Raw genomic sequence first — 11,997 nt, 5'->3', positions numbered from 1 at the left:
TATTTCCCCTAATCGTCCTTCATCCTTGAACTCTTTTGGTAGTTCTCATGGCTTGGATTCCCAAATCTCTGATCACTCCTCATTACCCACCTCCTTCAATTCCTTCCTAGCTCTGTGTTGCCCATGGATCATGGCCACTTTTCCCTCCTAGTTCTGTTGACCTTCTCTGCCTTTTCCCCATGAGTTCAGGCTATGTTTGAGAGAACTCAAGGACATTCCTCTTAGGGCTATTGTCACTGTGGGGTATGTGCCTGGTTTTTCTCAGCTACAAGGGTCCCGTTCCCCTAGAAGAGGCCACAGAGGAAATTTGTGTTTTTCATTTCATCTCTTTCAGACTGGGAGTCCAGGTCTAAGACCAAGAAGGAAACTCCAAAATAAGGCATTCCTGAGGAAGAAGGAAGCAAAAGGATTGGTCTTGCATTCTGCTTTTGGAGAAGTAGAAATTGATGAAAACAAATTCTGTGGAGAAATCAGAGAAACCAGGAGTCACATTTGGGCCATTTCATCTTTACTCATTTCAGAAAAGTACCAACATGTATACTGGAGAGAAATTCTACAAGTGCCCCCAATGTAGGAAAGCTTTTAATAAAAGCTCAAAACTCATTTTACATCAGAGAATTCATGTTGGAGAAAACCCTTATGAATGCAATGACTGTGGGAAAGGTTTCCGTCATAGGTCAAAACTTAACATACATCGGAGGGCACATACTAGAAAAAATCCTTATCAATGCAATGACTGTGGGAAAATGTTTATTAATGACTCAAAACTCATTTTACATCAGAGGATTCATATTGGTGAGAAGCCTTTTAAATGTAATGATTGTGGGAAAGTCTTCAGTCACAGGTCAAAACTCATTATACACCAGAGAATTCATACTGGTGAGAAGCCATTTAAATGTGATGATTGTGGGAAGGCCTTTAATCAGAATTCCAACCTCTCTGTTCACCAAAGAATTCATACTAGTGAGAGGCCGTTTCAATGTAATGATTGTGGTAAGGCCTTTAATCGGAGTTCCCACCTCCTTCAACACCAGAGAATTCATACTGGTGAGAAGCCATTTAAATGTGATGATTGTGGGAAGGCCTTTAATCAGAGTTCCCACCTCCTTCAACACCAGAGAATTCATACTGGTGAGAAGCCATTTCAATGTCATGGTACTGGGAAGGCCTTTAATCCGAATTCCAACATCTCTATTCACCAAAGAATTCATAATATTGAGAGGCTATTTAAATGTAATGATTGTGGGAAAGCCTTTAAACAGAGTTCCCACCTCCTTCAACACCAAAGAATTCATACTGGTGAGAAGCCATTTCAATGTCATGATTGTGGGAAGGCCTTTAATCAGAATTTCAACCTCTCTGTTCACCAAAGAATACATACTGGTGAGAAGCCATTTCAATGTCATGATTGTGGGAAGGCCTTTAATCAGAATTCCCACCTCCATCGGCACCAGAGAATTCATACTGGTGAGAAGCCTTTTAAATGTAATGATTGTGAGAAGGCCTTTAATCGGAGTTCCCACCTCCTTCAACACCAGAGAATTCATACTGGTGAGAAGCCTTTTAAATGTCATGATTGTGAGAAGGCCTTTAATCGGAGTTCCCACCTCCTTCAACACCAGAGAATTCATACTGGTGAGAAGCCATTTAAATGTGATGATTGTGAGAAGGCCTTTAATCGGAGTTCCCACCTCCTTCAACACCAGAGAATTCATACTGGTGAGAAGCCTTTTAAATGTAATGATTGTGAGAAGGCCTTTAATCAGAGTTCCCACCTCCTTCAACACCAGAGAATTCATACTGGTGAGAAGCCTTTTAAATGTGATGATTGTGAGAAGGCCTTTAATCAGAGTTCCAACCTCCTTCAACACCAGAGAATTCATACTGGTGAGAAGCCATTTAAATGTGATGATTGTGGGAAGGCCTTTAATCAGAATTCCCACCTCCTTCAGCACCAGAGTATTCATACTGGTGAGAAGCCTTTTAAATGTAATGATTGTGAGAAGGCCTTTAATGGGAGTTCTACCCTCCTTAAACACCAGAGAATTCATACTGGTGAGAAGCCATTTCAATGTCATGATTGTGGGAAGGCCTTTAATCAGAATTCCCACCTCCTTCAGCACCAGAGAATTCATACTGGTGAGAAGCCATTTCAATGTCATGATTGTGGGAAGGCCTTTAATCAGAGTTCCAACCTCCTTCAACATCAGAGAATTCATACTGGTGAGAAGCCATTTAAATGTAATGATTGTGGGAAGGCCTTTAATCGGAGTTCAAATTTAATTGTCCATCAGAGAATTCATACTGGAAAGCTCATTAAAAAATCATGAATGTGGTAAAGATTTCAATAAGAGAACAAACTTCCTGGTAAATCAGAGAATTCACATTGGTGAGGAACCTTATAAATGTGAAGGCTGTGAGAAAGTCCTCAGTTTTCAGTCATATTTTCTTGACCATCAGAGGGCCCATATTGGTGAGAAACTTTAGTAATGTGATGAATATGCCAAAGGGCTCTGTAAGCATCTAGTACTCATTGATCATCTGATCATGTTAGATATAAACCTTTTCCGTACGCTTCTTGTGAGAATGTTTTGGTACAAAATACAAAATTTTCTACATTAGAAAACTTGTGCTGAAAAAAAACTTTCATTTGAAAAAAAAGTTTCATTTGGCTGTATGATAATCATGAAATGCGTTTCTGTTATGTAGCCCAATAATGAATTCAATTTTTTATTTCATTCTTTACCCCATTTTTGACACTCAGATAATACAAACCATTTATATTTATTAGTTTTATTAATATATTTTCTCCTCTCATTTATTCCCACTTTTATATAGGATTGATATTTATCTTTACATATTACAAACAAGGAAATGCTTTCTAGTTTGAATGTCACTTCATCTTGATATTAATATTCTAATTTCTGACGTATAATAAAATGTGATTTTTAGAATAATTGCTTATTTTAAAAATAGGGATTGTTTATCTTCAATGGTTTTTAAAACTCATAAGTGTTTTTGTTAATTGAGACATTCCACATGTCTTATTTTAATAAGAAATTCAAACTATTTCTAAAATTTTAGGAATTTCAGTTTATTTTCAATAATTTTCTTTTTATTCTTTTTGTCAATCCCATCATTCATTTATTCATTTATAGAAAAAACATATAATGGGGACAGTAAATGGACAAGTTCAGTAGCAGGAATAAGGGAACATTGCTGAACAGAATATGTCCTCTGTTGGTATATCCATACAATATCTGCACATTAGGTGGATTGTCTGTAAAGGGCTGAGGAAGAAGAGATGAGTTTGGATCTGTACTACTAGGGGCAGATGCAGACTAGTAGTAAATGGGAAGAATTGGGTGTTTAAGGAAATGATAGATTTCCAGATAATGGAGGTAGATAGTTTTGAGGGATGTTAAGATCAAGCATATAATCAACTTTATGGATGGCTAAGTCACCAAGACAATGTTAACTTGGATGTGGAGAGACTAAAGAAATGGGCGGCCAGCCCATTAGAGGGGGTATCACTATGGATTCTTCAGACTCGTAGATGAGAAGGCGATTGAGTTGGAGGAAAAAATGATGTTGTGAGCACTGGAATCGAAGAGAAGGGAAAGAAGTCTCTCAGTTTTGATGGGTTTTCCCCCCTACTATATTGCAATTCTCTCCATTTGCTTTACAAGTTGCACTTGAATGGTTCCTTCTGTCCATGGATGAATACCAGTAGTGAGGAGGTGCCAGTTTTGTAAAAAGTTTTCCAAATGATTTTAATTCCAGGTTTCCAAGCAGGCTTCACAGTGTCTTTTGGAGTGGGAGAACTTGGCAATATTCCAGAGAGATTTTTCCATTTTTTCCCAGAAGATGCATTTAGACAAATCGTATAGACTTCCTCATCTTACAAGGGCAGCCTTCATACACCTTACAGCTAATTTGGGGAGGAGGCAGAGAACTTTTCCAAGTAGGGGCCCTACTCTCCCCACATTCTTTGTTGTCCCTATAATCCATGAAAGTGAAAGATTCATAAGACCTGGCAAGAGAAGATGGGAAGGGCGGATTTCCTCCATTGATGAAAACCATATAACATGAGAGCTGCCCACAGACGGTAGAAGTGGCTTGGTGGGATAGGGTAGAGGGAAGTTGTTTCTTCACAGGTTAGTAACAGAGAAGTAACTGATCCCTCTTTGGGGATGTTGCACAGGGTCGGGAGAAGATAACTTCCAGCTCCAACTCTAGGATTCTCTGTGGTTCAGGATCTTTGGGCTAGATTCAGTCCTGGGGAGTACAACTGTTTCTGTGCTATATGGCTGGCTGTGTATATCAATCCATTTCCTGTCCAAGAGTTTCATTTGAGGGTAGTCTAGCCCCTCTAGAGGCCAAAGGTTGTTCTCCCATCCATGGGAGGTGTTAAATTTATTTGTGCTTGTGACTGAAGTATATTAATTAGGCCTTTGCCAGGGAATTAAATTCTAAATCTCAAGATGAATTACTAAAGTAAATGGAATTTATGATTTATTTATTTACAATTAGGGGAAGATTATATAGAGAGAGACAGAGACAGAGAGACATCAGGATTGGGCTTATTCTGATATCAGTTAGAATTTCTAAGGCCCGGGGGAGGGGTGGGGGGATGAATTCAAATTCTAATAAATATATTCAAGTCAGTTAGGGAATTTTTTATTTTGGTTTAATTAATATAGAGGGAAGGAATTAAGAAGAGAGAGGGAAAAGGGTATAAGATTTCTCCAGCCAAGCCTGAGCCAAGCTCTTCAGAGATCTTGCAATCATGAGGCCTCCTCCCAAGATGAGGGACCTCCAAGGAGGAAAAAAAAGGAATCAGCCTAAACTCCAAGAGAGCTCAGGAAACAGGCTTCACCTGACCCACAATATTAAGCTTCTCCCAGTTACTGTATCAAGGACACTCATCATCATACCGGGACAATAGCTGCAGCCATGCCAAGATGCCCAGCACACTGCCACAAGCCACCTCTCCACCAAAAGAGAGCTGGCAAGAGGAAGTGCCGTGAATATATAGACTTTTTTTAATATCACTTCCTGCATCTCACATGTACCAATGGTAGCTTAAGCTTGACTTAGGACAGCCTAGGGCATCTGTCAGTTGTTTCAGATTTGTCACTTGATGGCACATATCAAAGAAGGGGTGTAGACATTCCCATTTTGTTAGGATTTCCCAGAAAGTGCCCTCCTACTCCAGGCAGTCACACACAGCAGAATGTGGGCCTCTTGGCAAAGGGAGAAAGGACTACAGAGAAGGCCCAGAGATTCTTCCCTCTCTGACTGTCCAGCAGAAGCTGAAGGGCCCTTTTCCCTCCTATACTATTAAGGTTTTGGACCTGAGTAATGTAATATTTATAGAGGAAATGGGTGGGATATGAAGAACAGGAGATGCTACAGGTTTTGGGACAGAGAATGGAGGAGTTGAGGGGAGAGAGGAAATATGGCTGCTGATGAGGGAATAGGAGATATGCCCTGCTGAGGCTATTTTTGAAAATGATAGCCTGAGGGGACATCTTCTCTATTTGGATTGATGTTTGATATACCCCAGAGCAGGAAGGCATGGGACACTCCTGAGGCACAAGGCTCCCTCCAGTCTTAGTTGCCCTGCCGGGGTCAAGGACTATTGATTGTTGAATAACTGTCCTGAGATTCAGCTCCCTCTATGTCCCCTGAAATGACAGTCCTCTTATCTGACTGCAAAGATAAATTTTAATAACAATGTTGGATTGGGGAAGGTATCAGGGAAGAAGAGGGATTTCCCTAGATGAGGTTTGAGTCTCTCTCAGCTTTTGAGCTGAGGCCAGGTCTCACAGAGGGATGGAGGGTTTCTTTTATTCCTGTCTATGCAATTCTGTGCTAGTTTTCTTAAATTCAAAGTCTTAGCAGTAGACAGCAAGAGGAAGAAAAGTTCTGATCTTCAGAGGTGGTTGGGCCTGTTTCTTCGGGCTGATGCCCCTAAATACTGGCCTTACAATCCAAACTGTTTCCACTGAGTCCTTTTGTCTGATGAATATGATCACAGTGATCCAGGTAGAGCACACAGTTGGGAAATTTGTGAATAGAGGCACTTCTATCTAGAAACAGGAAGAGAGTGCTCCTCACACTCAACCATCTGAGCCTTTCCCACTAAATCCTGGCTACAAAAAGGCTGTCACCAATAGTGAATATTGAGGAAATCTATTTACTCAACCAAACCCAAACCACAAAATAGATGAATTGCAAAAATTAGAGTATGGAAAACATGGCTCCCCAACTGGGATCAAGCTATTTAAATTCAACCAACAGTCAAGTTTTCCATATCATCCTGGGGAAAATTCTCAGAAGTCTTTAGAGAAGCCAATGGAAATCAGTGGAAATCAGTGGATATACTGAGGAGCTAGCTATCTCTACATATCTGAAGGAGATCTCTGTTTCTCCTATCTGGTGACTTTTTATAAGAAAGAACAAAGAGGGAACAGCCAGGTGATTTAGTGGATTGAGAAACAGGTTCAAATCTGGCCTCAGACATTTCTAAGCTGTGTGACCCTGGGCATGTCCTGACCCATCCCAGTTGGGCCCCTGGGCACCTCCTGACCCAGGCAGGCTGTCTCTGGTGTTCACCCTCTGCAGGGACTGCCTGGTCTTCACTGCTCAGCCTGACATGGCCTTCAAGGCTTGGTTCAAGCCCTGCCTTTTCCCTGCCACCTTCCCCAACCAGCCAACCACACCTTCTGCAAGACTCCCTCTCAGATGATCCCAGACTCTCCTGCTCATAGCTCCTGGCTGCCTGTCATCTCACTTCTTATACTTATACACTTAATGTGTACTGAGCTCCTGGTAAGGAATTTTCTTTACCGTTGAGGCACCTTCTTTGCAATTTTTAGTCTTAGAGCTTCGGAGGGACTGAGTTATTAAGTGATTTATCCAGGATCATTCAAATTTGTCAGAAGGAGAACTTGAACTCAGATCTTTAGGGCTAGAAGAACAACTTTTTACCAATTTTGACATGCTGCCTAATGGTATTATTGAATATATTTTACATATTTAAATTTTAAAAATATTTTATGTCCCCAATTATATGTAACAACAATATTCAATGTTTCCTCAAAATTATAAGGTCCAAACTGTCTCCCTTCTTCCCTTCCCTCTCCCCTCCCCAGAGGGTGAGCAATTTGATCTGGGTTATATATACATGTATTGTCATGCAAATCATACTTCCCATATTGGTCACTGTTGTAAGAGAATAGTCATATAAAACCACATCCCCAAAATAAAAACACAAAGAAAGTGAAAAATAGAATGCTTTGATCTGTATTCCAACTCCCACAGTTCTTTCCCTGCAGGTGGATAGCATTCTTTATCATAAATCCTTCAGAATTCTCCTGGATTATTAAATGGCTGCGAATAGCTAAATCAATCACAGTTAATCACCATGAGTTATTCTTGTTACTGTGTACAATATTCTGCTGGTTCAATTTATTTCACTCTACATCAGTTCATTTTGGTATAATTCTTTCTGAAGTCATGCTGCTCATCATTTCTTATAGCACAATAGTATTCCATTAACATCATACCCCACTATCTGTTCAGCCATTCCCCAATTGATGGATATCCCATCAATTTTCACTTCTTTGCTATCATAAAGAGTTGTAAATATTTTTGTACAAGTAGGTCCTTTTTGCTGGGAGCCATCAGTCCATGACGCCTTGTGTGACAAGGAAATCACTTTTAAAAGACTGATATATATTAATTTAAGGTTGCCAAGGAATTCAGCTATGTAATTCCTAAATGAAAACTCAAGTCAGCCGTCAACCTTTTATAGAGTTTAATTACAGACAGGAGGAAGAAAGGAATTAGAGATAGAGAGAGAGGGGGAGAGAGAAATGGGGAGAGAAGGGAATAGGGCTTAAATACCCCTTCTGTTTAGGCTGGGCCAAAAGGCCCAAGCCCTTAGATAGCTGGGGCAAAGAAAAGAGATCAGTCCCTATTACTCACGTGACCAAAATGGAGAAACAGTCTCAGAGGCCCCCACCTTCAGCTTCCTTCAGAGCAAGCTTCTCAGAGCACCTCTCCAACCACTCAGCGCCAAAACTCTCCAACCCCCCTCCCAGTCCTCAGACCCCTCTCTCTTTAAGGAAACCATCCACGTTGCCTCCCCTCAGTTCTCACATCTACCAATCACCTGTCCATCATTTTCCCTGTGCCAATGGTGGCTCTAGCTTAACCCAGGACCACCCAGAGGTCTGAGCTTTGCACATGTCTGTTGGAGGTCATATTCTCAAATAATTAAATTTTGATCTATGCTGCAGCCCTTCCTAAATCCTGTTAGAACTGAGTGGGGTAGAAATTGGATTTTCCAAGACCTGATTCTGTCATTCCCAGTATCTCTATTGTATCAATTCTAAAATCAATCATGACTCAAAGAAATTCCTGTTCTGTGCTTAAGCATAGGTCAAAGCCTTTTCCATTGTTCAGCAAAAGGTTTCTGTCCTAAAGTAATCTTAAGAAGGGAGGAGAAGGAACCTCCCATGCCAATGGGGTTCACATTCCGATACACTATCAGAAAGAAATTTTCCAAGTATGAAATTTCCCAATGGTAAAATTTCCAATATTTATAAGTCTAAGAAATTTTAAGGTTTACAATCCCCCCTGATGATCATTGGGAGACTAGTCTCCCCATTGATCATTTAACATAATCATTTTGTAGTTCTAAATTCACTTCTAACTAAAGATATACACAATATTCAATTTTCTAAGAGAAATTAGAATAGTGAGAGAGGAAATAGAAAAGAAAAGAATGCAAAACCAATGTTTGCTAGGAGCATTGACAGAAAGCCAAATTAGGGGCAGTCCCTTTTGGCATAAATGTGTACAGTTACAATAAATGTTCAATCAAAAGTTCAGTCCAATCAATCACATCCAAAGTTCATTCTTGATCTTCTTGATGAAGTGTAGGGTTTCAGCATCTTTCTGCAACAGTTCATTCTCTGGATATAAAAGTTTCAAGCTTCTTTCTTGAAGATCTTTTCTCAAACAGAATCAAAATCTTTGAATTTTTTTATAAAAGTAAAATCTTAAACAAAATTCTTGGATTTTTATAAAAATACAATCTCAAACGAAAAAAAATTCAAAAATTCTTAGATTTTAAATTAAAATACAATCCCCCCTGAAGTATTTAAAAAAAATCAAGTTTAGCTCAGAATGCAATGTTCAGTTATGGGGGTGTATGGGTCAATTATCAAAAGAATAGAAAAATAAGAAAAAACATAAGAAAAATTCAAAATAGGTCTTGTATAGGTCCAGTTTAAAGTAATTTCTATCCCACAAGTATGTAGGACAGAATGCAGTAATATTTCACTTAGCCATTTGTAGCCAAGACTACAGGAAGTTGCCATAATATAAGAAGAAAAGAATTAGAATTCTATTTTGATGGGGAAATGTCATTCCCTTGTCTGATTTTTTCCTCAGGGATATAGGGAGCCAGCATGATAGTCAAGCTTTGTACTTGTTTGAGTACTTCACAAAGAGTGTAGATACAAGGAAGTCCTACGACTTAAACATAAGTTAAGCTTCGCAACCTCGAGTCTCACTTTAATATTTCTTGTGTGCTCTATTCGCACTATTCAGGTTTAGTCTGTGCTCCTTGTTTTTATCCCTTTTCCTGGAATCAGACACAAACTTTAATCACAGTCCTATAATATTTTATCAATAAATGGCAGGTTCCCATAGTTTAAAGCTTTTAGGCATATATTGATATTATAGCAAGAGTATATATATTAACTTGTATTACTGCAGGGAAAAAATATTAATATTAATTATGTGTACCTTCAGTACAAAAAATGAGAAAAAATATCAAATATTCTGATCAAAAAATAAAGGAAAAGAAATAAGAAAAATAAGAAAAAAATCAGTAATTCAATATATTCTTAAAAAAAACAGCATCCATTTGTCTATGGATTATTATCTCCAATTCATATGATAAGTCACAATTCATATGATAGGATAGAGTCAATCAGTCTCAGCAGAAGATGCTTTCTTCACATGTGAGCAGTGAATCCAAGAGTCTTTTTCTCCAATCTTTATAGATGTTGGAGTAAATAATATTTGGAATGGTCCTTCCCATGAAGGTTGAGTTGCTCCAGTTCACTTGAAATTTTTGATATGAACTTTATCTCCTGGGTTCAGGTCATGGAGAGAAAAGTCTAGTGGTCCGGCTTGTACTGCAGCTCCGGATTCATGAAGTTCACGTAGTTTGTGCTGTAACTCCTGTATATAGGAAGCAATAGTAATATCTCCCCCTGAATAGCGATGTATAAGCCGGGGAGAAAGGCTTGGCCTGTATAGGTGGATGTCCAAAAAGCATCTCAAATGGTGAAATATGTAAGTCTCCTCTAGACCTGCTTCTAAGATAAAATAGGCGGATGTCCAAAAAGCATCTCAAATGGTGAAATATGTAAGTCTCCTGTAGGCCTGCTTCTAAAAAAAAAATTCTCCAGAGGGAGAATTTCAGGCCATTTTAAATGGGTCTAAGTGCATAATTTGCCAATCATAGTCTTAAGTTCTCTATTCATCCTCTCCACTTTGCCTGAGCTCTGGGGGTGATATGGAACATGGAATTTTGGAGTTATCCCCAAGCAAGAATATATTTGATTTAAGACTGAATTGGTAAAATGACTCCCTGTATCCGAGTCAATACGTGCTGGCAGGCCAAAACGAGGAATAATTTCTTTTAAAGGTATCTTTGCAACAAAATCTGCTGTGGCTCGGGTCGTAGGAAATGCTTCCGGCCATCTGGTTAGTTGATCTACAATTACTAGACAAAATTTATAACGTCCAGCCTTTGGCATCTTTATGAATTCTATCTGTAGATGTTCAAAAGTTGTGTAAGCCAGAGGACGTCCCCCAAAGGCTTTTCCACGATATGCATGTTGGATATATGCCTGGTAGATAGGGCAGGCTGAACATACTTTAGAGGCTATAGTAGTTATACCAGGGGCTATCTGTACTCTCTTGACAGAGTCCACGATGCCCTGGGTGCCAAAATGACCATTTTTATGAATAGATTGGCAAATTTGGTTATAGAAACTTCTAGGGAGCAGGGGTTTTCCTTCAGATGACACCCATACTCCATTAATTTGTTTTGCTTTAAATTTTTGTTTCCATTTTTCCACTTCCTTTTCATTATAGGAGAGTGATAAATTTAAATTATCAGTGGTTGTTAATGTTAAAATTAATCCAGGTCCTTATATGGCTGCTAGTTTTGCAGCGGCATCTGCTCGGTCATTTCCTCTAGAGACAGGGTCAGAGCCACCTGTATGGGCAGAGCAATGAACTACAGCTAGGGCTTTAGGCAGTTTGAGAGCAGAAAGAACTTCATTAATAATTTCTGCATTAGCTATGGATTTTCCAGCTGAGGTTAAAAATCCTCTTTGGAGCCATAGCATCCCGACTGAGTGACAAATGCCGAAAGCATATCTAGAATCCGTATAAATTGTTGCCTTTTTATCCTTGGCAATTACACAAGCTTGTGTTAGAGCTATGAGTTCTGCTCCTTGAGCACTAATGTTAGAAGGTAGTGAAGCTGACCATTCAGTGGCAAATTCTGAGACTTCGGTAGCTCCAGTGTAACGTATGCCATCCCTCATAAAAGAGGAACCGTCAGTAAATAAAATCAGATCTGCATTGTCTAAGAGAGTGTCCAAGAGATTATCTCGAGGCTTTTCTGCCATGGACACTAATGTTTCACAGTTATGTAATGGTTCTCCTGAAGTAGGTAAATCTGGAAGCAAGGTGGCAGGGTTAAGAGTTGAACAGCGTTTCAAGGTAATATTTTCACTATTTAATAAGGTTATTTCATACCTTGTAATTCTCTGATCCGAGAATGCCTGTGTTCTATGTTTTATCAATAATGCTTCTATCTCATGTGGGCAGATTATTGTTAATGGACATCCCAATACTAAATCAACGGTTTTGTTACTAGTAAGGCTGTAGCAGCTA

General features: G+C 39.2%; 1 pseudogene; it reads left to right on the top strand.

Annotated features, from left to right (window-relative positions):
* Window positions 1–389: 389 nt before the first annotated feature.
* The window catches only part of LOC130454042 (zinc finger protein 91-like), a 37,016-nt pseudogene continuing 25,408 nt past the window's right edge, over window positions 390–11,997 (top strand).

Source organism: Monodelphis domestica, chromosome 4 (assembly GCF_027887165.1).
Source record: "Monodelphis domestica isolate mMonDom1 chromosome 4, mMonDom1.pri, whole genome shotgun sequence".
NCBI lineage: Eukaryota > Metazoa > Chordata > Mammalia > Didelphimorphia > Didelphidae > Monodelphis > Monodelphis domestica.
The sequence above is the reverse complement of the archived record's forward strand: the minus strand, read 5'-3'. Positions and strand labels throughout refer to the sequence as shown.